The sequence below is a fragment of the Balaenoptera borealis genome (assembly GCF_965194805.1).
Source record: "Balaenoptera borealis genome assembly, chromosome: 5".
NCBI lineage: Eukaryota > Metazoa > Chordata > Mammalia > Artiodactyla > Balaenopteridae > Balaenoptera > Balaenoptera borealis.
The window spans coordinates 133,078,440-133,105,642 of record NC_138862.1 but is presented as its reverse complement, the minus strand read 5'-3'; the positions used below and the strand labels follow the sequence as shown (position 1 = coordinate 133,105,642).

The window sequence follows — 27,203 nt, the reverse complement described above, 5'->3', positions numbered from 1 at the left end:
AAGGGAAGAATAAATTTGGAGCAATCCGTAGAAAAAAACATGTACTCCAATGGAAAACCATGCATTTTCTATAACATATCTTTCCACTTTATCAGATTTTGATTCTAAGGGAACTACTTTACTCTGTAAGATAAATAGGCATTCTCTTTCATCTGGTAGAGGTTCAAATGTCTTCTCTCACACCCTATGGAAAAACCAGTTTTGTTTCCATTTGCGACTCATTTCAATATTCCTTTACTCCAGTGTGCTCTTTTGACCTTCCCTTTGATTGATTTTAACATCTGTTTGGTTCCCTTATTAGTAAGTGAATTTCACATGTGTTCATTTTTATATCTGTATGAGAGTCATAATTTTACATTTTTTAATGTTTTAACATATACTACCTGATTTAAATACTCACTATAAAGCTACAGTAATTAAGACAGTGTGGTATTGTTGAAGGGATAGACACATAGATCAATTATTCATCCATAGATTAAAAAAAAAAACCTTGACCTAAACCTCACGCAATACACAAAAATTAATTCAAAATAGATCATAGAACTAAATGTAAAATGTTAAACTATAAAATTTTTAGGAGGGGCTGCCCTGGTGGGCAGTGGTTGAGAATCTGCCTGCCAATGCAGGGGACACGGGTTCGAGCCCTGGTCTGGGAAGATCCCACATGTCGCAGAGCAACTAAACCCGTGTGCCACAACTACTGAGCCTGCACGTCTGGAGCCTGTGCTCTGCAACGAGAGGCCGCGATAGTGAGAGGCCCACACACCGCGATGAAGTGTGGCCCCTGCTTGCCGCAACTAGAGGAAGCCCTCGCACAGAAACGAAGACCCAACACAGCCAAAAATAAATAAATAAATAAATAAATAAGTTTTTAAAAAAGTTTTTTTAGGAAAAAAAATAAGAGATCTTGGATTTAGTGATGAATTCTTACACGTGGCATCAAAAGTATGATTCTTAATGAAATAAAAAATGATAAATTGAGCTTCATCACAATACAAAACTTTTTCTTTGCAAATACACTGCTAGGAGAATGAAAATATTTACAAATTACATATTGACAAAGGACTTCTATTCAGATTATATAAAGAACTCTCAAAACTCAAAAATAAGAAAGCAAACACCTAATTAAAAATCCACCAAAGGCATGAATGGAGACTTCACCAAAGAGATTAAAATGGGTAGCAAATAGGCACATGAAAAACCATTCAATATCATTAGCTATTAGGGAAATGAAAATAATCAATGAACTAGCACTACATTTCTGAGTAGTTTTTTAAGAATTGCCAAGACCACCAAGTGCTGGTGAGGATGTGAAGCAATCAGAACTCCATGGTAGGGACTTCCCTGCTGGTCCAGTGGTTAAGAATTCATGCACCCAATGCAGGAGGCCCAGGTTCGATCCCTGCTAAGGGAGCTAGATCCTGCATGACACAACTAATGATCCCGTCAGCCACAACTAATGATCCAGTGAGCCGCAACTAAGACCCAGTGCACCCAAATAAATAAATAAATATTTTTAAAAAATGAAAACCTCCGTGTTAATGCAAAATGGTACTGCCATTCTGGAAAACTTTTTGATAGTTTCTTATAAAATTAAACATAAACTTCACTCATGGTAACTGCTTTAACAACTGAAAACGTATATCCACACAATAGCTGTACACAAATGTTTATCATAGCTCTATTCATAATTGTCCACAATTGGAAATGACACAATTTCCTTCAGTGGGTGAGTAAGCTAAGTGTGGTACAACTATATTAAGGAATACTACTTCGCAGTAACACATAACAAACTCTTGATACACATAACAACTTGGATGAATCTCAGAAGCATGCTGAATGCAAGAAGTCGGTCTCAGAAGGTTACATACTGTGTGATTTCATTTATATGACTGTCTTGAAAAGACAAAGCTATAAAGATGAAGACCAGATTAGATGTCAGGGGTTATGATTAGGGGGAGGTAGTGACTATTAAAAGATAGCTCAGAAGCTTAGAAAACGCATTAGAAGACATTAGGGCTAATTTGAACAGGATCCATTTCCCCTTTAAGACAGTTAGGGCAGCTGGGAAGAGACTAGCAAAAACTGTGAAAGAAAGGTCTTAGTGTGAAGGGAAACGGTTCTGAAACCTGACCCCCAACTCCTACCACAACTATACTTGCACCCCAGGGGGAAAGCACCTCTGGCTTTATCCCATAGATAGTCCAAACGGTGCTAAGAGAAACCCAGAAGGTGGGGGTGACAAGAAACAGAGAACCAGGGGAAGGAGACGAAAAACTCACCAACTGAAGGAATGCAAATTCAGCTGACAGGGTCTTGGTGCTCCAGCTGGGTGTCAGGCCTGAGCCTCTGAGGTGGGAGAGCCGAATTCAGGACATTGGACCACAACAGACCTCCTGGGCCCACATACTATCAATCAGCGAGAGCTTTCCCAGAGATCTCCGTCTCAATGCTAAGACCCAGCTCCACTCAACGACCAGCAAGCTCCAGTATTGAACACCCCATGCCAAACAACTAGCAAGACAGAAACAAGACCTGACCCTTTAGCAGAGAGGCTGCCTAAAATCATAATAAGGTCACAGACACCCCAAAACACACCACTGGACACAGTCCTGCCCACCAGAAAGACAAGATCCAGCCTCATCCACCAGAACACAGGCACCAGTTCCCTCCACCAGGAAGCCTACACAACCCGCTGAACCAACATTACCCACTGAGGGCAGACACCAAAAACAACAGGAACTACAAACCTGAAGCCTGTGAAAAGGAGACCCCAAACACAGTAAGTTAAGCAAAATGAGAAGACAGAGAAATATGAAGCAGATAAAGGATCGAAGTAAAAACCCACCAGACCAAACAAATGAAGAGGAAATAGGCAGGCTACCTGAAAAAGAATTCAGAGTAATGATAGTAAAGATGATCCAAAATCTTGGAAATAGAATGGAGAAAATACAAGAAACGTTTAACAGGGACCTAGAAGAACTAAAGAGCAAACAGACAATGGTGAATAACACAATACATGAAATTAAAAATTCTCTAGAAGGAATCAATAGCAGAATAACTGAGGCAGAAGAACGGATAAGTGACCTGGAAGATAAAATAGTGGAAATAACTACCACAGAGCAGAATAAAGAAAAAAGAATGAAAAGAATTGAGGACAGTCTCAGAGACCACTGGGACAATATTAAATGCACCAACTTTCGAATTATAGGGGTCCCAGAAGACGAAGAGAAAAAGAAAGGGACTGAGAAAATATTTGAAGAGATTATAGTTGAAAACTTCCCTAATGTGGGAAAGGAAATAGTCAATCAAGTCCAGGGAGTGCAGAGAGTCCCATACAGGATAAATCCAAGGAGAAACACGCCAAGACACATATTAATCAAACTATCAAAAATTAAATACAGAGAAAAAGTATTAAAAGCAGCAAGGGAAAAACAACAAATAACATACAAGGGAATCCCCATAAGGTTAAGAGCTGAAGTTTCAGCAGAAACTCTGCAAGCCAGAAAGGAGTGGCAGAACATATTTAAAGTGATGAAAGGGAAAAGCCTACAACCAAGATTACTCTACCCAGTAAGGATCTGATTCAGAATTGACAGAGAAATTAAAACCTTTACAGACAAGCAAAAGCTAAGAGAATTCAGCACCACCAAACCAGCCTTACAATAAATACTAAAGGAATTCTCTAGGCAGGAAACACAAGAGAAGGAAAAGACCTACTATAACAAAGCCAAAACAATTAAGAAAATGGTAACAGAAACATACACATCAATAATTACCTTAAATGTAAATGGATTAAATGCTCCCACCAAAAGACATAGACTGGCTGAATGGATACAAAAACAAGACCCATATATATGCTGTCTACAAGAGACCCACTTCAGACTTAGGGATACATACAAACTGAAAGTGAGGAGATGGAAAAAGATATTCCATGCAAATGGAAATCAAAAGAAAGCTGGAGTAGCAATTCTCATATCACACAAAATAGACTTTAAAATAAAGACTATTACAAGAGACAAAGAAAGACACTACATAATGATCAAGGGATCAATCCAAGAAGAAGATATAACAATTGTAAATATTTATGCACCCAGCATAAGAGCACGTCCATACATAAGGCAAATGCTAACAGCCATAAAAGGGGAAATCGACAGTAACACAATAATAGTAGGGGACTTAAAAACCCCACTTTCACCAAAGGACAGATCATCCAAAATGAAAAAAAAAAGGAAACACAAGCTTTAAATGATACAATAAACAAGATGGACTTAATTGATATTTATAGGACATTCCACCCTAAAACAACAGAATAGAATTTCTTCTCAAGTGCTCATGGAACATTCTCCAGGATAGATCATATCTTGAGTCACAAATCAAGCCTTGGTAAATTTAAGAAAACTGAAATTGTATCAAGTATTTTTTCTGACCACAATGCTATGAAACTAGATACCAATTACAGGGAAAAAACTGTAAAGAGTACAGACACATGGAGGCCAAAAAATACACTTCTTGATAACCAAGAGATCACTGAAGAAATCAAAGAGGAAATCAAAAAATACCTAGAAACAAATGATAATGAAAACACGGTGACCCAAAACCTATGGAATGCAGCAAAAGCAGTTCTAAGAGGGAAGTTTATAGCAATACAATCCTACTTTAAGAAACATGAAACAACTCAAATAAACAATGAAACCTTACACCTAAAGCAATTAGAGAAAGAAGAAAAAAGCCCCAAAGTTAGCAGAAAGAAAGAAATCATAAAGATCAGATCAGAAATAAATGAAAACGGAATGGACACAATAGTAAACATCAATAAAACAAAAAGCTGGTTCTATGAGACGATAAACAGTATTGATAAACCATTAGCCAGACTCATCAAGAAAAAAAGGGAGAAGACTCAAATCTATAGAATTAGAAATTAAAAAGAAGTAACAACTGACACTGCAGAAATACAAGGATCATGAGAGATTACTACAAGCAACTATATGCCAATAAAATGGACAACCTGGAGGAAATGGAAAAATTCTTAGAAAAGCACAACCTTCAAGACTGAACCAGGAAGAAATAGGAAATATAAACAGACTAATCACAAGCACTGAAATTGAAACTGTGATTAAAAATCTTCCAACAAACAAAAGCCCAGGACCAGATGGCTTCACAGGCGAATTCTATCAAACATTTAGAGAAGAGCTAACACCTATCCTTCTCAAACTCTTCCAAAATATAGTAGAGAGAGGAACACTCACAAACTCATTCTAAAAGGCCACCATCACCCTGATACCAAAACCAGACAAAGATGCCACAAAAAAAGAAAACTACAGACCAATATCACTGATAAACATAGATGCAAAAATCCTCAACCAAATACTAGCAAAGAGAATCCAGCAGCACATTTAAAAGATCATACACCATGGTCAAATGGGGTTTATCCCAGGAATGCAAGGATTCTTCAATATACACAAATCAATCAATGTGATACACCATATTAACAAATTGAAGGATAAAACCCATATGATCATCTCAATAGATTCAGAGAAAGCTTTAGACAAAATTCAACACCGTTTCTGATAAAAACCCTCCAGAAAGTAGGCATAGAGGGAACTTACCTCAACATAATAAAGGCCATATATGACAAACCCACAGGCAACATTGTTCTCAATGGTGAAAAACTGAAAGCATTTCCACTAAGATCAGGAGCAAGACAAGGTTGCCCATTCTCACCACTATTATTCAACATAGTTTTGGAAGTTTTAGAGAGAGCAATCAGAGAAGAAAAGGAAATAAAAGGAATCCAAATCGGAAAAGAAGTAAAACTGTCACGTTTGCAGATGACATGACATTATACATAGAGAATCCTAAAGGTGCTACCAGAAAACTACTAGAGCTAATCAATGAATTTGTTAAAGTACCAGGATACAAAATTAATGCACAGAAATCTCTTGCATTCCCATACACTAATGATGAAAAATCTGAAATAGAAATTAAGGAAACACTCCCATTTACCATTGCAACAAAAAGAATAAAATACCTAGGAATAAACCTACCTAAGGAGACAAAAGACCTGTATGCAGAAAACTATAAGACACTGATGAAAGAAATTAAAGATGATACAAACAGATGGAGAGATATACCATGTTCTTGGATAGGAAGAATCAACATTGTGAAAATGACTATACTACCCAAAGCAATCTACAGATTCAGTGCAATCCTTATCAAAATACGAATGGCATTTTTCACAGAACAAGAACAAAAAATTTCACAATTTGTATGGAAACACAAAAGACCCCGAATAGACGAAGCAATCTTGAGAAAGAAAACCGGAGCTGAAGCAATCAGACTCCCTGACCTCAGAGTATAATACAAGGCTACAGTAACCAAGACAGTATGGTACTGACACAAAAACAGAAGTATAGATTAGTGGAACAGGATAGGAAGTCAGAGATAAACCCACACACCTATGGTCATGTAATCTATCACAAAGGAGGCTTGAATGTACAACGGAGCAAAAACATTCTCTTCATTAAATGGTGCTGGAAAACTGGACAGCTACATGTAAAAGAATGAAATTAGAACATTCTCTAACATCATACACAAAAGTAAACTCAAAATGGATTAAAGATCTAAATGTAAGACTGGATACTATAAAACTCTTAGAGGAAAACATAGGCAGAACACTCTCTGACATCAATCACAGCAAGATCTTTTTTGATCCACCTCCTAGAGTAATGAAAATGAAAACAAAAATAAACAAATGGGACCTAATGAAACTTGAAAGCTTTTGCACAGCAAAGGAAACCATAAACTAGATGAAAAGACAACCCTCAGAATGAGAGAAAATATTTGCAAATGAAGCAACTGACAAAGGATTAATCTCCAAAATATACAAGCAGCTCATGCAGCTCAATATCAAAAAAACAAACAACCCAATCCAAAAATGGGCAGAAGACCTGAATAGACATTTCTCCAAAGAAGATATACAGATTGCCAACAAACACATGAAAGGATACTCAACATCACTAATTATTAGAGTAATGCAAATCAAAACTACAATGAGGTATCACCTCCCACTGGTCAGAATGGCCATCATCAAAAAATCTAGAAACAATAAATACTGTAGAGGGTGTGGAGAAAAGGGAACCCTATTGCACTGTTGGTGGGAATGTAAATTGATACAGCCACTATGGAGAACAGTATGGACACCAGCCCCTCTTTTTATTTCTTTCATATTTTAAAATGTTTCTTGGGTGGACTTCTTCCCTTGACCAGTGACCTTCAGTTCTGTCCAGTCCCCTTCCCTTTTCCTTTTACATTCTTCATTTTTACTTCCCTATGCCCCATTAATTCATCTCCCACTGATTCTTTTTATCCTGCCAAGTCAATGAAATTGCTTTCAGGAGGGTCGTTAAGGCTGGTTCAACTCCAAAATTTAATGCACACAAAATTTCTTAATTTCCTAAATAGTTCTGTTGCATTTCAAACTGTAGATCATTCAAAAGGTTTCCATTCAGAAGAGATTTGTATTTTCTTTTTTGTGCATTGTGCTTTGCTAGTTTTTCTTTTGGATGGTTGGCCACCTTCTTCTAATTTCTAAGAGCTACTTAACTGTAAATGGAAGGTAAAAAGTCCACTATCATAAATGTTGCCATTTTCTCTTCAGATTTCTCATTTGTTAACTTCGTTTATGCCATTTTGTTCTGTGCTCTAATTTTTAATACATATGTAGTTTTATTTATTAATCTCATAAATTATCATTTCTAATTTTAAAAAGCTTTTAAAAAGCTTGAAATCCAGCTTTTCCTATTCCAAAATTGTACATACATATATACACATACATACATTTATCTGTATAATCTTACATGTTTTCTTGGTATACTCTATATGATTTCATTTAGAAATATAAAATATTTATCTGAAAATTATTTTCGGTTGAAGTTCAGGTATATTCTTTCTAAATAGCTAGACAGACAGGGAGGCATAACTCTCCCAGACTTCAGACAATACTACAAAGCTACAGTAATCAAAACAGCCTGGTATTGGCACAGAAACAGACATAAGGATCAATGGAACAGAGTAGAGAGCCCAGAGATAAACCCACACACCTACAGTCAGTTAATCTTCAACAAAGGATGCAAGAATATACAATGGAGAAAAAGTCTCTTCAGCAAGTGATATTGGGAAAGCTGGACTACTGCATATAAATCAATGAGGTTAGAATACTCCCTCATGCCATACACAAAAATAATTTCAAAATGGCTTAAAGAGCTAAATATAAGACAGGACACCATGAAATTCCAAGGCAAAACATTCTCTGACATAAATTGTAACAATGTTTTCTTAGGTCAGTCTCCCAAGGCCAAAGCAATAAAAGGAAAAATAAACTAATGGAACCTAATCAAATTTATAAGCTTTGGCACAGCAAAGGAAACCATAAACAAAATGAAATGGCAACCTACAAACTGGGAGAAAATATTTACAAACTATGGGACCGACAAGGGATTAATTTCTAAAATATAGAAACAGCTCATACAACTCAATAACAATAAAAACAAAAAACCCAATCAAAAAATGCACAGAAAACCTAAATAGACATCTCTCCAAAGAAGACATACAGATGGACAACAGGCATGTGAAAAGATGCTCCACATCACTAATTATTGGAGAAATGCAAATCAATACAATGAGGTATACCGTCACACCAGTCAAAATGGCCGTCATTAAAAAGTCCACAAACAATAAATGCTGGAGAGGGTGGGTAGAAGAGGGAACACTTCTACACTGTTGGTGGGAATATAAGTTGGTGCAGAGACCATGGAGAACAGTATGGAGGTTCCTTAAAAAACTAAAAATAGAATTACCATATGATCCAGCAACCACACTCCTGGGCATACATCTGGAGAAGACTCTAATTCAAAATAATAATGCACCCCAATGTTCATAGCAGGACTATTTATAATAGCCAAGACACGGAAGCAACCTAAATGTCCAAGGAAAGATGAATGGATAAAGAAGATGTGAGATATATATATATATATACATACACACACACACACTGGAATACTACTAAGCCATAAAAAAGAATGAAATAATGTCATTTGCAGCAACATGGATGGACCTAGAGATTATCACACTAAATGAAGTAAGTCTGACAGAGAAAAGCAAATATCATATGATATCACTTACATGTGGAATCTAAAATATGACACAAATGAGCTTATTTACAAAACAGAAACAGACTCACAGGCATAGAAAACAAATTGATGATTATCAAAAGGGAAAGGCAGGGGGGATAAATTAGGAGCTTCAAATTAGTAGATACAAACTACTATACATAAAATAGATAAAAAACAAGGTCTTACTATATAGCACAGGGAACTATATTCAATATCTTGTAATATAATAACCTATAATGACAAAGAATATGAAAAAGAATATATATATATATATAAACCTATCACTTTGGTGTGCGCTGGAAATTAACAAAACATTGTAAATCAACTCTACTTCAGTAAAAGGAAATGTTAGGGCTTCCCTGGTGGCACAGTGGTTAAGAATCCGCCTGCCAATGCAGGGTACATGGGTTCAATCCCTGGTCCAGGAAGATCCCACATGCCAGGGAGCAACTAAGCCCATGCACCACAATTACTGAGCCCACGTGCCACAACTACTGAAGCCCGCACGCCTAGAGCCTGTGCTCCTCAACAAGAGAAGCCACCACAATGAGAAGCCTGTGCACCACAACGAAGAGTAGCCCACACTCGCTGCAACTAGAGAAAGCCCATGCACAGCAACAAAGACCCAACCCAGACAAAAATAATAAAATAATAATAATAAAAATTAAAAAAATCATTGCTCTTAAAAAAACCAAAAGGGAATGTTAGTGGTAAATAGCTAGCCATTTACTTTTTTTTCTTCCTACTTTTTTTCTTTTTTCTTTTTAAATTATTTTTTATTGGAGTATAGTTGATTTACAATGCTGTGTTAGTTTCTGCTGTACAGCAAAGTGAATCAGTTATACGTATACATATATCCACTCTTTTTTAGATTATTTACCCATATAGGTCATTACAGAGTATTCAGTAGAGTTCCCTGTGCTATACACTATGTTCCTATTAGGTATCTATTTTATATATAGTAGTGTGTATATGTCAATCCCAATCTCCCAATTTATCCCCCCTCCCCCCTTTCTCCTTGGTAACCACAAGTTTGTTCTCTACATCTATGACTCTATTTCTGTTGTGCAAATAAGTTCATTTGTACCATTCCTTTAGATTCCACATATAAGTGATATCATATATATGTCTTTCTTTGTCTGACTTACTTCACGCAGTATGACAATCTCTAGGTCCATCCATGTGGCTGCAGTATGACAATCTCTAGGTTCATCCATGTCACTGCAAATGGCATTATTTTGTTCTTTTTTATGACTGAGTAATATTCCATTGTATATATGTACCACATCTTCTTTATCCATTCGTCTGTCGATGGGCATTTAGGTTGGTTCCATGATGTGGCTATTGTAAATAGTGCTGCAATGAATATTGGGGTGCATGTGTCTTTTTGAAATATGGTTTTCTCTGGGTATATGCCCAGTAGTGGGATTGCTGGGTCATATGGTAATTCTATTTTTAGTTTTTTAAGGAACCTCCTTACTGTTCTCCATTGTGGCTATAGCAATTTACATTCTCCCTTTTCTTCAGACCCTCTTCAGCATTTATAGTTTATAGATTTTTTTATGATGGCCATTCTGACTGGTGTGAGTTGATATCTCATTGTAATTTTGATTTGCATTTTTCTAATAATTAGTGATGTTGATCATCTTTTCATGTGCTTTTTGGCCATCTGAATGTCTTCTTTGGAGAAATGTCTATTTTATATCTTCTTTCCATTTTTTGATTGGGTTGTTTGTTTTTTTGATATTGAACTGTGTGAGCCGTTTGTATATTTTGTTTTTGGTTTTTTTAAATTAATTTTTATTGGAGTATAGTTGCTTTACAATGTGGGGTTAGTTTCTGCCGTACAACAAAGTGAATCAGCTATAAGCATTTTGCCTGTTTTGGATTTCCTTCCCATTTAGGTCACCATAGAGCATTAGGTAGAGTTCCCTGTGCTGTACAGTAGGTTCTCATTAGTTATCTCAAACTCTTACAAAAAATTGTAGAGGGAGGAACACTCCCAAGCTCATTCTATGAGGCCACCATCACCCTGATACCAAAACCAGACAAAGGTATCAGGAAAAAAAGAAAATTATAGGCAATATCACTGATGAACATAGAGGCAAAAATGCTTAATAAAATGTTTGTATATTTTGGAGATTAATCCCTTGTGGGTCGCTTCATTTGCAAATATTTTCTCCTAATCTGTGGGTTGTCTTTTTGTTTAGTTTATGGTTTCCTTTGCTGTGCAAAAGCTTTTAAGTTTCATTAGGTCCCATTTGTTTATTTTTGTTTTCATTTTCATTACTCTAGGAGGTGGATCAAAAAAGATCTTGCTGTGATTGATGTCAGAGAGTGTTCTGCCTATGTTTTCCTCTAAGAGTTTTATAGTATCCAGTCTTACATTTAGATCACTAATCCATTTTAAGTTTACTTTTGTGTATGGTGTTAGAGAATGTTCTAATTTCATTCTTCTACATGTAGCTGTCCAGTTTTCCCAGCACCACTTATTGAAGAGACTATCTTTGCTCCATTGTATATTCTGACCTCCTTTGTGATAGATTAGGTGGCCATAGGTGTGTGGGTTTATCTCTGGACTTTCTATCCTGTTCCATTGATTTATATTTCTGTTTTTGTGCCAGTACCATAAAGTTTTGATTAGTGTAGCCTTTGTAGTATAGTCTGAGGTCAGGGAGCCTGATTCCTCCAGCTCCAGTTTTCTTTCTCAAGATTGCTTTGGCTATTTGGGGTCTTTAGTGTTTCCATACAAATTGTAAAACTTTTTGTTCTTATTCTGTGAAAAATGCTATTGGTAATTTGGTAGGGATTGCATTGAATGTGTAGTATAGTCATTTTTACAATGTTGATTCTTCCAATCCAAGAACATGGTATATCTCTCCATCTGTTTGTGTCATCTTTGATTTCTTTCATCAGTATCTTACAGTTTTCTGAGTACAGGTCTTTTGCCTCCTTAGGTAGGTTTATTCCTAGGTATTTTATTCATTTTGATGTGATGATAAGTGGGATTGTTTCCTTAACTCCTCTTTGTGATCTTTCGTTGTTAGTGTATAGGAATGCAAGAGATTTCTGTGCATTAATTTTGTATCCTCAACTTTACCAAATTCATTGATGAGCTCTAATAGTTTTCTGGTAGCATCTTTAGGATTTTCTATGTATAGTATCATATCACCTGCAAACAGTGACAGTTTTCGTCTTTTCCAATTTGGATTCCTTTTATTTCATTTTTGCCATGGCTAGGACTTCCAAAACTATGTTGAACAAAAGTGGCAAGAGTGGACATCCTTGTCTTGTTCCTGATCTTAGAGAAAATGCTTTCAGTTTTTCACCATTGAGAATGATGTTTGCTGTGAGTTTGTCATATATGCCCTTTATCAGGTTCAGGTATGTTACTTCTATGCCCACTTTCTGGAGAGTTTTTATCATAAATGGGTGTTGAATTTTGTCACAAACTTTTTCTGCATCTATTGTGATGATCATATGGTTTTTATTCTTCAGTTTGTTGATGTGGTGTATCACACTGATTTGTTTGCTGATATTGAAAAATCCTTGCATCCCTGGGATAAATCCCACTTGATCATAGTGTATGATCCTTTTAATGTATTGTTGGGTTCAAATTGCTAGTATTTTGTTGAGGATTTTTGCATCTATGTTCATCAGTGATATTGGCCTGTAGTTTCCTTTTTTTGTGATATCTTTGTCTGGTTTTGGTATCAGGGTGATGGTGGCCTTATCGAATGAGCTTGTGAGTGTTCCTTCCTCTGCAACTTTTTGGAAGAGTTTCAGAAGGATAGGCATTAACTCTTCTCTAAATGTTTGATACAATTTGCCTGTGAAGCCATCTGGTCCTGGACTTTTGTTTGTTGGAAGTTTTAAAATCACAGTTTCAGTTTCATTACTTGTGGTTGTTCTGTTCATATTTTCTATTTCTTCCTGGTTCAGTCTTGGAAGGTTGTAGCTTTCTAAGAATTTTTCCTTTCCTTCTAGTTGCCCATTTTATTGGCATATAATTGCTTATAGTAATCTCTTATGATCCTTTGTATTTCTGTGGTGTCCATTGTAACTTCTCCTGTTTTTTCATTTCTAATTTTATTGACTCGAGTCCGCTCCCTTTTTTTCTTGATGAGTCTGGCTAAAGGTTTATCAATTTTGTTTACCTTCTCAAACAACAAGTTTTTAGTTTCATTGATCTTTGCTATTGTTTTTTTCATCTCTATTTCATCTATTGCTGCTCTTTATGATTTCTTTCCTTCTATTAACTTTAGGTTCTGTTTGTTCTTCTTTCTCTAGTTGCTTTACGTGTAAGGTCAGGTTTTTTTATTTGAGAGTTTTCTTGTTTCTTGAGGTAAGATTGTATTGCTACAAGCTTCTATCTTAGAACTACTTTTGCTGCGTCCCATAGGTTTTGGATCATTGTGTTTTCTTTCTTTTTTTAAAAAAATTTTTAAATTTTATTTTATTTATGTTTTTATACAGAAAGTTCTTATTAGTCATCAATTTTATACACATCAGTGTATACATGTCAATCCCAATCGCCCAATTCATCACACCCCCACCCCCACCCCCCCCAGCTTTACCCCCTTGGTGTCCATACGACTGTTCTCTACATCTGTGTCTCAATTTCTGCCCTTCACACCAGTTCATCTGTATCATTTTTCTAGGTTCCACATGTATGCGTTAATATACGATATTTGTTTTTCTCTTTCTGATTTCCTTCACTTTGTATGACAGTCTCTAGATCCATCCACATCTCAACAAAATACCCAATTTCATTCCTTTTCATGGCTGAGTAAAATTCCATTGTATACATGTACCAGATCTTCTTTATCCATTCATCTGTCGATGGACATTTAGGTTGCTTCCATGACCTGGCTATTGTAAACAATGGTGCAATGAACCTTGGGGTGCATGTGTCTTTTTGAATTATGGTTTTCTCTGGGTATATGCCCAGTAGTGGGATTGCTGGATCATACGGTAATTCTATTTTTAGTTTTATAAGGAACCTCCATACTGTTCTCCATAGTGGCTGCATTAATTTACATTCCCACCAACAGGGCCAGAGGGTTCCCTTTTCTCCACAGCCTCTCCAGCATTTGATGTTTGTAGATTTTCTGATGATGCCCATTCTAACTGGTGTGAGGTGATACCTCATTGTAGTTTTGATTTGCATTTCTCTAATAATTAGTGATGTTGAGCAGCTTTTCATGTGTTTCTTGACCATCTGTATGTCTTCTTTGGAGAAATGTCTATTTAGGTCTTCTGCCCATTTTTGGATTGGGTTGTTTGTTTTTTTAATATTGAGCTGCATGAGCTGTTTATATATTTTGGAGATTAATCCTTTGTCCGTTGATTCATTTGCAAATATTTTCTCCCATTCTGAGGGTTGTCTTTTCACCTTTTGTATGGTTTCCTTTGCTGTGCAAAAGCTTTGAAGTTTCATTAAGTCCCATTTGTTTATTTTTGTTTTTATTTCCATTACTCTAGGAGGTGGATCAAAAAAGATCTTGCTGTGATTTATGTCAAAGAGTGTTCTTCCTATGTTTTCCTCTAAGAGTTTTATAGTGTCCGGTCTTACACTGAGGTCTCTAATCCATTTTGAGTTTGTTTTTGTGTATGGTGTTAGGGAGTGTTCTAATTTCATTCTCTTATATGTAGCTCTCCAGTTTTCCCAGCACCACTTATTGAAGAGACTGTTTTTCTCCATTGTATATCCTTGCCTCCTTGGTCATAGATTAGTTGACCATAGCTGCGTGCGTTTATCTCTGGGCTTTATATCTTGTTCCAGTGATCTATGTTTCTGTTTTTGTACCAATACCATATTGTCTTGATTACTATAGCTTTGTGGTATAGTCTGAAGTCAGGGGGTCTGATTCCTCCAGGTCCGTTTTTTTCCCTCAAGACTGCTTTGGCTATTCGGGGTCTTTTGTGTCTCCATACAAATTTTAAGATTTTTTGCTCTAGTTCTGTAAAAAATTCCATTGGTAATTTGATAGGGATTGCATTGAATCTGTAGATTGCTTTGGGTAGTAGAGTCATTTTCACAATATTGATTCTTCCAATCCAAGAACATGGTATATCTCTCCATCTGTTGGTATCATCTTTAATTCCTTTCATCAGTGTCTTATAGTTTTCTGAGTACAGGTCTTTTGTCTCCCTAGGTAGGTTTATTCCTAGGTATTTTATTCTTTTTGTTCCAGTGGTAAATGGGAGTGTTTCCGTAATTTCTGTTTCAGATTTTTCATCATTAGTGTATAGGAATGCAAGAGATTTCTGTACATTAATTTTGTATCCTGCAACTTTACCAAATTCATTGACTAGCTCTAGTAGTTTTCTGGTGGCATCTTCAGGATTCTCTATGTATAGTATCATGTCATCTGCAAACAGTGACAGCTTTACTTCTTCTTTTCCAATTTGTATTCCTTTAATTTCTTTTTCTTTTCTGATTGCTGTGGTAGGCCTTCCAAAACTATGTTGAATAATAGTGGTGAGAGTGGACATCCTTGTCTTGTTCCTGATCTTAGAGGAAATGCTTTCAGTTTTTCACCATTGAGAATGATGTTTGCTGTGGGTTTGTCGTATATGGCCTTTATTATGTTGAGGTAGGTTCCCTCTATGCCCACTTTCTGGAGAGTTTTTATCATAAATGCGTGTTGAATCTTGTCAAAGGTTTTTCTGTATCTATTGAGATGATCATATGGTCTTTCTTCTTCAATTTGTTAATATGGTGCATCGCATTGTTTGATTTGCGTATATTGAAGAATCCTTGCATCCCTGGGATAAATTCCACTTGATCATGGTGTATGATCCTTTTAATGTGTTGTTGGATTCTGTTTGTTAGTATTTTGTTGAGGATTTTTTCATCTATATTCATCAGTGATATTGGTCTGTATTTTCTTTTTTTGTAGTATCTTTGTCTGATTTTGATATCACGGTGATGATGGCCTCATAGAATGAGTTTGGGAGTGTTCCTTCCTCCGCAATTTTTTGCAAGAGTTTGAGAAGGATGGGTGTTAGCTCTTCTCTAAATGTTTGATAGAATTCACCTGTGAAGCCATCTGGTCCTGGACTTTTGTTTGTTGGAAGATTTTTAATCACAGTTTCAATTTCATTACTTGTGATTGGTCTGTTCGTATTTTCTATTTCTTCCTGGTTCAGTCTTGGAAGGTTATACCTTTCGAAAAATTTGTCCATTTCTTCAAAGCTGTCCATTTTATTGGCATAGAGTTGCTTGTAGTAGTCTCTTAGGGTGCTTTGTATTTCTGCGGTGTCTGTTATAACTTCCCCTTTTTCATTTCTAATTTTATTGATTTGAGTCCTCTCCCTCTTTTTCTTGATGAGTCTGGCTAATGGTTTATCAATTTTGTTTATCTTTCTCAAAGAACCAGCTTTTAGTTTTATTGATCTTTGCTATTGTTTTCTTTGTTTCTATTTCATTTATTTCTGCTCTGATCTTTATGATTTCTTTCCTTCTGCTAACTTTGGGTTTTGTTTGTTCTTCTTTCTCTAGTTCCATTAGGTGTAAGGTTAGATTGTTTATTTGGGATTTTTCTTGTTTCTTGAGGTACGCTTGTATAGCTATAAACTTCCCTCTTAAAACTGCTTTTGCTGCATCCCATAGGCTTTGGATCGTCGTGTTTCATTGGCATTTGTCTCTAGGTATTTTTTGATTTCCTCTTTCATATCTTCAGTGATCTCTTGGTTATTTAGTAACATATCGTTTAGCCTCCATGTGTTCATGTTTTTTACGTTTTTTCCCCTGTAATTCATTTCTAATCTCATAGAGTTGTGATCAGAAAAGATGCTTCATAGGATTTCAATTTTCTTAAAATTACTGAGGCTTGATTTGTGAACCAAGATATGATCTATCCTGGAGAATGTTTTGTGCGCACTTGAGAAGAAAGTGTAATCTGCTGTTTTTGGATGGAATGTCCTATAAATATCAATTAAATCTATCTGGTCTATTGTGTCATTTAAAGATTGTGTTACCTTATTAATTTTTGGTTTGGATGATCTGTCCATTGGTGTAAGTGAGGTGTTAACGTCCCCCACTATTATTGTGTTACTGTCGATTTCTTCTTTTATAGCTGTTAGCAGTTGCCTTATGTACTGAGGTGCTCCTATGTTGGGTGCATATATATTTATAATTGTTATATCTTCTTCTTGAATTGATCCCTTGATCATTATGTAGTGTCCTTCCTTGTCTCTTTCAACATTCTTTATTTTAAAGTCTATTTTATCTGATATTAGTATTGCTACTCCAGCTTTCTTTTGATTTCCATTTGCATAGAATATCTTTTTCCATCCCCTCACTTTCAGTCTGTATGTGTCGCTAGATCTGAAGTGGGCCTCTTGTAGACAGCATATATATGGATCTTGTTTTTGTATCCATTCAGCGAGCCTCTGTCTTTTGGTTGGAGCATTTAATCCATTCACTTTTAAGGTAATTATCGATATGTATGTTCCTATGACCATTTTCTTAATTGTTTTGGGTTTGTTTTTGTAGGTCCTTTTCTTCTCTTGTGTCTCCCACTTAGAGAAGTTCCTTTAGCCTTTGTTGTTGAGCTAGTTTCGTAGTGCTGAATTCTCTTAGCTTTTGCTTGTCTGTAAAGCTTTTGATTTCTCCATAGAATCTGAATGAGATCTTATCTGGGTAGAGTAATCTTGGTTGTAGGTTCTTCCCTTTCATCACTTTAAGCATATCATGCCACTCCCTTCTGGCTTGTAGAGTTTCTGTTGAGAAATCAGCTGTTAACCTTATGGGAGTTCCCTTGTATGTTATTTGTCTTATTTCCCTTGCTGCTCTCAATAATTTTTCTTTGTCTTTAATTTTTGCCAATTTCATTGTTATGTGTCTCAGTGTGTTTCTCCTTGGGTTTATCCTGTATGGGACTCTCTGTGCTTCCTGGACTTGGGTGGCTATTTCCTTTCCCATGTTAGGGAAGTTTTCAGCTATAGTCTCTTCAAATATTTTCTCTGGTCCTTTCTCTCTCTCTTCTCCTTCTGTGACCCTTATAATGTGAATGTTGTTGCATTTAATGTTGTCCCAGTGGTCTCTTAGGCTATCTCCATTTCTTTTCATTCTTTTTTCTTTATTCTGTTCCACAGCAGTGAATTCCACCATTCTGTTTTTCAGGTCACTTATCCGTTCTTCTGCCTCAGTTTTTCTGCTATTGATTCCTTCTAGTGTAGTTTTCATTTCCATTATTGTATTGTTCATCTCTGTTTGTTTGTTCTTTAATTCTTCTAGGTCTTTTTTAAACATTTCTTACATCTTCTCGATCTTTGCCTCCATTCTTTTTCCGAGGTCCTGGATTGTGTTCACTATCATTTTTCTGAATTCCTTTTATGGAAGGTTACCTATCTCCACGTCATTTAGTTGTTTTTCTGGGGTTTTACCTTGTTCCTTCATGTGGTACATAGCCCTCTGCCTTTTCATCTTGTCTATCTTTCTGTGAATGTGGTTTTTGTTCCACAGGCTGCAGGATTGTAGTTTTTCTTGCTTCTGTTGTCTGCCCTCTGGTGGTTGAGGCTATCTAAGAGGCTTGGTGGGAGTCTCTGGTGGTGGGTAGAGCTGACTGTTGCTGTGGCGGTCAGAGCTCAGTAAAACTTTAATCCACTTGACTGTTGATGGGTGGGGCTGGGTTCCCTCCCTGTTGGTTGTTTTGCCTGAGGCAACCCAACACTGGAGCCTACCTGGGCTCTTTGGTGGGGTTAATGGCAGACTCTGGGAGGGCTCACGCCAAAGAGCACTTCCCAGAACCTCCGCTGCCAGTGTCCTTGTCCCCACGGTGAAACAGAGCCAGCCCCTGCCTCTGCAGGAGACCCCCCAACACCAGCAGGTAGGTCTGGTTCAGTCTCCCCCAGGGTCACTGCTCCTTCCCCTGGGTCCCGATGCGCACACTACTTTGTGTGTGCCCTCCAAGAGTGGGGTCTCTGTTTCCCCCAGTCCTGTCAAAGTCCTGCAATCAATTCCCACTAGCCTTCAAAGTCTGATTCTCTAGGAATTCCTCCTCCCGTTGCCAGACCCCCAGGTTGGGAAGCCTGATGTGGGGCTCAGAACCTTCACTCCAGTGGGTGGATTTCTGTGGTATAAGTGTTCTCCAGTCTATGAGTCACTCACCCAGCAGTTATGAGATTTGATTTTACTGTGATTGCGCCCCTCCTGCCTTCTCACTGTGTCTTCTCCTTTGTCTTTGGATGTGGGGTATGTTTTTTGGTGAGTTCCAGTGTCTTCTTGTTGATGATTGTCCAGCAGCTAGTTGTGATTCTGGTGTTCTCACAAGAGGGAGTGAGAGCACGTCCTTCTACTCCACCATCTTGGTTCAGGGCCCCTAGCAATTATTATTATTCCTTTACTCACTTTTTACTGGACTAAACTTCCTTCAGCATTGGTGAGGTCACTATCTTCTGAAGTAGCACATTCTTTCTTTGGGAATGCTCTCACTCTTAGAAGGGTCTTAGTCTTCTGGATTTAAACCTCTCATTGTGTTTTCATTGTCATTTGTCTTTAGGTATTTTTTGATTTCTTCTTTGATTTATTCAGTGATCCATTGGTTGTTTAGTAACATATTGTTTAGCCTCCATGTATTAATGGGTTTTTTTTTTTACAGTTTTTTCCTGTAATTGTTTTCTAATCTCATAGCATTGTGGTCAGAAAAGATGCTTGATATGATTTCAATTTTCTTAACTTTACCAAGGCTTGATTTGTGGCATAAGATATGATCTATCCTGCAGAATGTTCCATGTGCCCTTGAGAAGGAAGTGTATTCTGCTGCTTTCGGATAGAATGTCCTATAGATATCAAGTAAGTCTATCTGGTCTAATGTGTCATTTAAGGCTTGTGTTTCCTTATTAATTTTCTGTCTGGATGATCTGTCTATTGGTGTAAGTTGGGTGTTAAAGCCCCCCACTATTATTGTGTTACTGTTGATTTCCCCTTTTATGACTGTTAACATTTGCCTTATATATTGAGGTGCTCCTATGTTGGGTGCATATATATTTACAATTGTTATATCTTCTTCCTGCATTGATCCCTTGATCATTATGTAGTATCCTTCCTTGTCACTTGTAACAGTATTTATTTTAACATCTATTTTGTCTGATATGAGTATTGCTACTCCAGTTTTCTTTTGATTTCCATTTGCATGGAATATCTTTTTCTATTTCCTCACTTTCAGTCTGTATGTGTCCCTAGGTCTAAAGTGGGTCTCTTGTAGACAGCGTATATATGGGCCTTGTTTTTGTATCCATTCTGCCCATCTGTGTCTTTTGGTTGGAGCATTTAATCCATTCATATTGAAGGTAATTATCGATATGTATGTTCCTATTACCATTTTCTTAATTTCTTTGGGTTTGTTTCTGTAGGCCTTTCTTCTTCCCTTCCTCTTTTTTCCTCTTCTCTTGTGGTTTGATGAACATCTTTTTTTTTTTTTTTTTCGATGAACATCTTTAGTGTTGTGTTTGGCTTGCTTTTTCTTTTGTATGTGTGTATCTGTTGTAGTTTTTTGGTTTGCTGTTCCCATGAGGTTTTGATATAGCTGTCTATATATGTACAAGGTTGTTTTAAGTTGCTGGTCTCTTTCCCACGTAGTGAAGTTCCTTTAGCATTTGTTGTAAAGCTGATTTGGTGTTGCTGAATTCTTTTAGCTTTTGCTTGTCTAAAACTTTTGATTTCTCTGTCAAATCTATATGAGGCCTTACTGGGTAGAGTATTCTTGGTTGTAGGTTTTCCCCTTTCATCACTTGAAATATATCAATCACTCCCTTTTGGCCTGCAGACTTTCTGCTGAAAAATCATCCGATAACGTTATGGGGATTCTGTTGTATGTTATTTGTTGCTTTTCCCTTGTGGCTTTTAATATTTTTTCTTTGTCTTTAATTTTTGTCAGTTTGATTAATATGTGTTTTGGTGTGTTCCTCCTTGGATTCAGCCTGTATGGGACTCTACATTTCCTGGACTTGAGTGAGTGTTTCCTTTCTCATGTTAGGGAAGTTTTTGGCTATAATATCTTCAAATGTTTTCTCAGGCCCTTTCTTTTTCTCTTATCCTCCTGGGACCCCTATAATGCAAATGTTGGTGTGTTTACTGTTGTCCCAGAGTTCTCTGAGGCTGTCTTCATTTCTTTTCATTCTTTTTTGTTTATTCTGTTCTGCAGCAGTGATTTCCACCATTCTGTCTTCCGGGTCACTTATCCATTCTTCTGCCTCAGATATTCTGCTGTTGATTCCTTCTAGTGTATTTTTCATTTCAGCTATTGTATTCTTCATCTCTGTTTGTTTGTTCTTTAAATCTTCTAGCTCCTTGTTAAACATTTCTTGTATCTTCTCAATCTGTGCTCCAATCTTTTTCTGAGATTTTGGATCGTTTTTACTATCATTACTCTGAATTATTTTTCAGGTACATTGCCTGTCTCCTCTTCATTTAGTGTTCTTATGGGTTTTTATCTTGTTCTTGTGGGGTTTTATCTTGTTCCTTAGTATTTCTCTGTTATCTCATTTTGTCTAACTTTCTGTGCTTCTGATATTCTTTCCACAGGCTGCAGGATCGTAGTTCCTCTTGCTTTGGGTGTCTGCCCCCTCATAGTTGAGGTTGGTCCAGGGGTTTGTGCAGGCTTCCTGGTGGGAGGGACTGGTGCCTGCCGTCTGGTGTGTGGACCTGAGCCTTGTCCCTCTGATGGGCAGGGCCCTGTCAAGGAGTGCGTTTTGAGGTGGCTGTGAGCTCAGTATGACTTTAGGCAGCCTGTCTTCTGATTGGTGTGGCTGTGTTCCTATCTCGTTGTTTGGCCTGAGGCTTTCCAGCACTGGGGCCTACAGGTTGTTGGGTGGAGTCAGGTCTTGGTGCTGAAATGGGGACCTCTGGGAGAGCTCATGCTGATCAATATTCCCTGGGGCTTCTGCTACCAGTGTCCTTGAGCCCACAGTGAACTATAGTCCACCTTCTCCTCCCCAGGAGATCCACCAAGACTCCTATGTAGGTGTCGCCCAGGTTCCTATGGAGGTACTTCTTTGTGCTGGGTCCCAGTTCGTGTGAGGCCTTGTGTGAGCCCTCCAGAGTGGAGTCTCTGTTTCCCCTAGCCCTGTGGAGCTCCTGCACTCAAGCCCTGCTGGGCTTCAAGGCTAAATTCTCTGGGGGTTCTTCTTCCCAATGCCAGACCCTTAGACTATCTTGGAGGACTGTTTTTACGTGGGAACATCCCTGTATAGCCTGAGTAGGTTTAATATTTTTTGGTGCAAGGGCTATTTTTAGTACAGATGTCTGCCACCTCTTTCCTCAGTGTGTGCTGGTCATTATCCCCTTGTTAGGAGGTGTAACTGATGTTATGGTGACCAGAGCCTGCACTGGATATTGAACAGGGCCTCCCCTTTGCTCTGTGGTTGTCACTGCCCTGACAGAGGTGGGGTCTGTTCTTTAGTTGTCACAGTAAAAGTCCCAAGATCTGTTTCTTAGCTGTGTTTCTGATCTGTGGTGCAAGGTAGGCAGGATTGGAGCACTCCCACTGGGAGGGAAGCCACTCAGTATTCCTCCTCTGGAGCTGTTCACCTGTGGGTGTGCTCTGTCGTATCACCTTTCACCCATTGTGTGAGCTCTCAGATTACACTACTGTTGGCCCCACTCTCGGCCTCACCTTAACCAGGGGTATGCTGGCAATTGGCCCTGGTGTCTCTCAGACATCGTTTTCACTATGCCACCAGCATAGATCCACTAAAGTCAGGTCCCAGGATTGCAGTAATCATGGATTTGGACCTGTTGTGGGCGCTATGTGGGCAGCTCAGACTCTGGCCTGGCCTAACTCCCATATGTATGTGCCCACGAAGTCTACAGCTGCTAAAGCTAGGCCTGTCTTGGCTGGGAGCATTCGTTGTCCATTCAGATGTTCTGTAGGTGCTGAGTTTACAAAGCCAGTCACAGGAGTGTCAATTTGCAGTTTGTGCAGCTGTGAGGAGAGATGTCAGCTTTTCTTCCTTAGCTACATGATCCCTGGGGCTCAGCTGTGGTTTCAGCCCCACCTCTGCATATGGGCCACCAACAGGGGTCTGATCCAGAGGCTGCCCTGTAGCACATGAGTCCACCCAGCGAGGAGGGGGCATGGAGGTGGTGGCAGCCGGGGTCACGAGAGTGCTCCCCATGGTGGGGACTGGGTACAGAGGAGGAGGTGGTGGCCACAGGGGTCACGGGAGCCCTGGTGGGGATGGGTCCCGTGGGAGAGCTGGTGGCTGCAGGAGCGAGAAACTAGCCATTTTCTTAACCATATCTCTTATTCACTGAAACCAACTTTACCATATATTAATTTTCTATATGCATGTGTGCAACTGGAATTTATATTCTTTCCCCTCATTGATCTGTCTATTCATGAACTATACAAAACTGATCTAATTCCTGAAGAGCTATAAAAATCACCAAGTTAATATATGTACCTATTTTATGCTGTTAGTAGATATATTATTATTTTTAGAAATAATATAGAAAAATCTTTTATTTTCTTAGTCATTCACAAAATATCTTTTGTATCTCTTTGACTTTCCATGAAGTAAGAAGCAATATATGATAGAAAGCTAGATGCTTCTCTGTGCCTCTCTTTTCCTTATATTGGGAAATTAGATGAATTAATTCATGTTTATCTCTTAGAGTGGGCATATAGTAAGTACCTAGTGTTAGCTATTATTTTTAAAAATGAGTAAATTAGGACTCCTATACTTCTCTCTATCTCTTTTTCCACTCTTCTATCTGCATGCCCCTCTGCCAACTTTTGTGAGGTTTTATCATCTCTTCTGTAACCATAATTAATCCTTTCATGGTGTGTCCATTGGTTGAGTCTAAAATCGAAAATATCAATACACATTGTTTCCATTATTGTGATTGTGTTAATATTGATTTCAAAGTGTCTTTATTTTAATTTAATTTTTAATCATGTGTCTTCATCAAGTCACTAATATTATCTATCTTCCTAAATATATTCTATTCATGGTAAGGGATGCAATGTAATTATTGAAGATACATTTCCCAGAACCCTCTGAATTTTTATTTCAATCTGGACCAGGTGCTCTCTGGGATGGATGCCAACCTGTCATCTTGACTTCCTGTCACCCTAGTCCTGGATTGGAGCCAGTTATCTTGGATCTCCAGTCTTTACCTTTCTTGAATTTTACTCTTGTTTTGGCTAAAGAATATCTTCAAAAGTAATTTTCTTGAAAGGATGCATGAGGAATAAGATTGCTGAATTTTTACAAGTCTGAAAGTGACTTAATTTTCCCTCTCATTTGATAGACATGTTTACTGGATATATAATATTAAGTTCATAATTATTTTTTTCTCAGAATTGAAGCTATAGCATCCAGGGATTCTTTTTTTGTTGTTTATAAGCAATGTGAATTTATTTAAATACTTTGGAAACACCCCCCTGCCCCCGCAAATGATGCCTGCACCTAAAAGTTACATTAAAATGACCCAAAATATTTTAAAATAATAGATTTGAAGGTCATTTGTAGTTTTTCCCTCTGAACAAGAGTTCATTCAGCTGGATAGTAAGTTACAAACCATATCAAATCATGTTAAGGCAGATGATGAATCTGGTTGCATTTGTTATGACTCCCAGGAGCAAGTGATATTGTGGGAGCTGGGCGTTCTTCCTCCCAGCTGTGTGGTCAGTTGGCCCAGGAAAGGGCAGTCCTGGAGACAGCAGGTAGAGAGCCAGACCCTGCCTGTCTTGTCACTGCTCATTCTCAGTCACTGCTCTGTGACTGAAGTGGACATGGAACCCTGGCCCTTGTTGGCATCACTGATGCACACCCACTGCCAGTTGACTGACTCCTTCCACAGCGTCACTTTATTGTCTCTACCTGAGACAGCCAGGATGTTGGCTGTGATGGACAAGCTCACATGCCATACAACATCATTGAACTTGTGCAACAGTTTGGGAGACCATGTATTGCCTGTTCATCGTCACAGGTACAAATGAACACTCGACCATCCTGGGAGCAGCTGGCAGTGGTGCTGGTAGGCAGGCCAATGGAGCTGGCCCAGGCCATGTCTCAAACCCAGTCACTGTGTGCTTTCAACTTCTGCTCTTCCTTCCACTGGCCGTTCTCCTCCTCCTTCCACAATTTGATGAGGTTGTCACAGCCGCCTGATGCAAATTTCTTGATGTAGTTGGACTTCTGCCCAGATGGCTGGTCTATGAAGCTTCCAGGCATGACAGCAGGGGCCCAGCTCACTGTTTTGAAGCCAGCAGTGTGAGCATTATTGATCTTCTTCACTTCCCACTGGCTCAACCTGGTATAGGCCAGTAGGGAGATGGCCCCATCGAAGCTACCATAGGCCAGGATCAGGTCCCTGATACCCAACTGAATGTGCTGTAAAAATATCTGTGATTTCTATTGGTAACAAAATCACAGGTATTGCTATAACTACTGTAGTTTGTGCCTACATTCAGAATGGATAGAAATGCTAAAGTTTAGAGATTAGAGAAAATAAAAATATGATTTATTTCCTTCCAAGTTCACAGACCTCCTAAATTTTATCCATGGACTTTTATTGATGAACCCGTGAGTTAGAGTAAAATCTTTTTGAGGTGTGGAAGACTGTATGTTCCAAAGATGACAGCAATAATATCTCCCACCCCCTCATGCTCTTTCACTATATGACCTTGATACTCTCCCATCAGCAGGTAGAATATTTTTCCACCCCCTTGAATCTGGGTGAGCCCATGACACTTTTGAACAACAGCGTATGTTTTTTTTTCGCTCTCTTTTTTTCTTTTTTAACAGCGTATGTTAGAAGTGATGCTATACCAGTCTGAGCATAACTCTTAACTGACCTGTCAACTTCTGCTTCCTTCCTCATAGAAGCAAGACACCATGTAAGACGTGCAGTTATCCTAGATCGCCATGCTGCTAAAAGCCCAAGCTATATAAAGAGGCCCTGGAGGATAAAATACCATGTGGAGGAAAAAGATGACCAAGGAACACAAGTGTCAGACCCCCAAGTGAAGAAGCCATCTTGGAAGTGGATCCTTTAGTTCTTGCCACCCTACTTGCTGCGACATGGATCAGAGGTGAACTGCCCCTCCAGGTTCTTCCAGGATTCCTGACCAATAAAATTGTGGGCAAAATAAATTGCCTGTTTTAAGCCACTGAATTTTGGGGTAGTTAGTTTGGCAGTGATAGGTAATGGGCAATCATGTATCCTTCACATTGATTAGCAAACTGACAGACATAAATGAGGGGCTCAGGAATGGTTGACAAATTGAGACTTGCGTGGCATTTTGGTATCAGTAGGAACCACAGGGAGTAACATAATGTGATGAAAGTATATTGTCTGATAGGTGGCCTATGGCTTGAAGGTACCTCAACCTGCTTTCCAAGACCTCAGATTAGCCAAATCCTTCCCAAATGCTGACTCCTCGATTGGTCTCCAAAGGTTACAGTCTCTTCAGGGAAGAGTATATATAGGATGATTAAAGAGCACATAATGAAAATGCACGTTAGAATGGTGTAGTTGTACTGGAAGCAATCTCTGTGCATCTGATAACTTGGTCTGGGTCTGGAAACAGACCTCAAGGGGCACTATTGTATCATAGCTATGAGCACAGTCTCTGAAGTCAGTGTGTCATGGTGGAAATCTTGGTCAGCCGTAGAGCCTGCTCTGTGACTAGGACATGCAAGTCTTTCTGTGTCTCAGTTTACACATCTGTAAAATGTATATAAAACAGTATCCTCCTCATAGGTGTATAGTGAGATTTAAATGAGTTAATACATTTGGTTGGCACATATAGCTCCCACTGAAGACCAAATGGACCTCTCTTGAATATTTTCAGTGACTCTTGAATTATTTAGGTGGTTCCTAAAATACATATGTGCCACATGTGATTTTTAGATAGTGCACATATCAACTTTTTATGATAGCAGTAGTCTATATTTAGTTTAATTTATATTAGAAAATTTATAGCCAGCATTTCTGAGTTCATATATAAGATAGGATAACATTGTAAAATATATTAAGCCATAAATAGTATAGCTAAGGCCCAAATGGTA

At 38.2% G+C, this 27,203-nt stretch overlaps 1 pseudogene across 1 annotated transcript in view; it reads right to left on the bottom strand.

Moving 5' to 3' along the window:
- The window catches only part of LOC309629538 (protein SEC13 homolog pseudogene), a 117,609-nt pseudogene that overhangs the window by 88,303 nt on the left and 2,103 nt on the right, over positions 1–27,203 (bottom strand). The window contains exon 2 of the transcript XR_014249506.1: positions 19,651–25,544. The product of XR_014249506.1 is annotated as a protein SEC13 homolog pseudogene (transcript). The remainder of the gene's footprint in view (positions 1–19,650; positions 25,545–27,203) is intronic.